The sequence below is a fragment of the Macrobrachium nipponense genome, chromosome 6, assembly GCF_015104395.2.
Source record: "Macrobrachium nipponense isolate FS-2020 chromosome 6, ASM1510439v2, whole genome shotgun sequence".
Classification (NCBI taxonomy): Eukaryota; Metazoa; Arthropoda; class Malacostraca; order Decapoda; family Palaemonidae; genus Macrobrachium; species Macrobrachium nipponense.
Genome location: NC_061108.1, coordinates 119912494 through 119913332, shown reverse-complemented (window position 1 = coordinate 119913332; position 839 = coordinate 119912494).

Below are 839 nucleotides of genomic sequence, written 5' to 3'. Positions count from 1 at the left end.
TATATATATATATAGTATATATATATATATATATATATATATATATATATATATATATATATATATATATATATATATATATATATATATATATATATATATATATATATATATATATATATATATATATATAAATGTTGCCGTTATCCCTCACAGTGTCATAAAAACTCCAGGCATTACTGAGACACCATGAAATGTCTAACTGTACCCATGAAATAAGAATAATAATTTGTTTACTGTACTTGTGTAGACAGTAGAATATTTATAGCGCACTTGACATACATGTGAAGTATTATAAAGTTGTTTATTATATACATTATATAAAGATACATACATATATATATATATACATATGTATATTTATGTATATATATGTATATGTATATATATATTATATATATATTATATATATAGTTATATATATATATATATATATATATGTATTATGTATGTCTATAATATAGAGAGAGATGAGTTTGAAATTATACTGTTAGTATAATATATTCTTTATTTTTAATTCTTATACGAGGAAATCTTTAGGTGAGGGTTTTTTCGTGGTGTTTTCTCCCGATTTCAGCACTACGTAGATGTAGAATGGTGTCACATTCTTGTTTAGATGCATTTTTTTTCTCACCCGTCAGATTTTGCATGGAGGACAAATAACCGTAGCCTCTTGAAGGCTGAGTACGTCAGTCTTTATGGCATTATAGCATATCTCCTAAATACTTCATGTTATTCATTTTAAGTTTGAAGACGACTTGCATGCACATGTTGTGAATGACTGGGGCCCTCAGATACAGGCTTGTTCAAATAACAATGCAGTATTTTGCTTTTAGGGA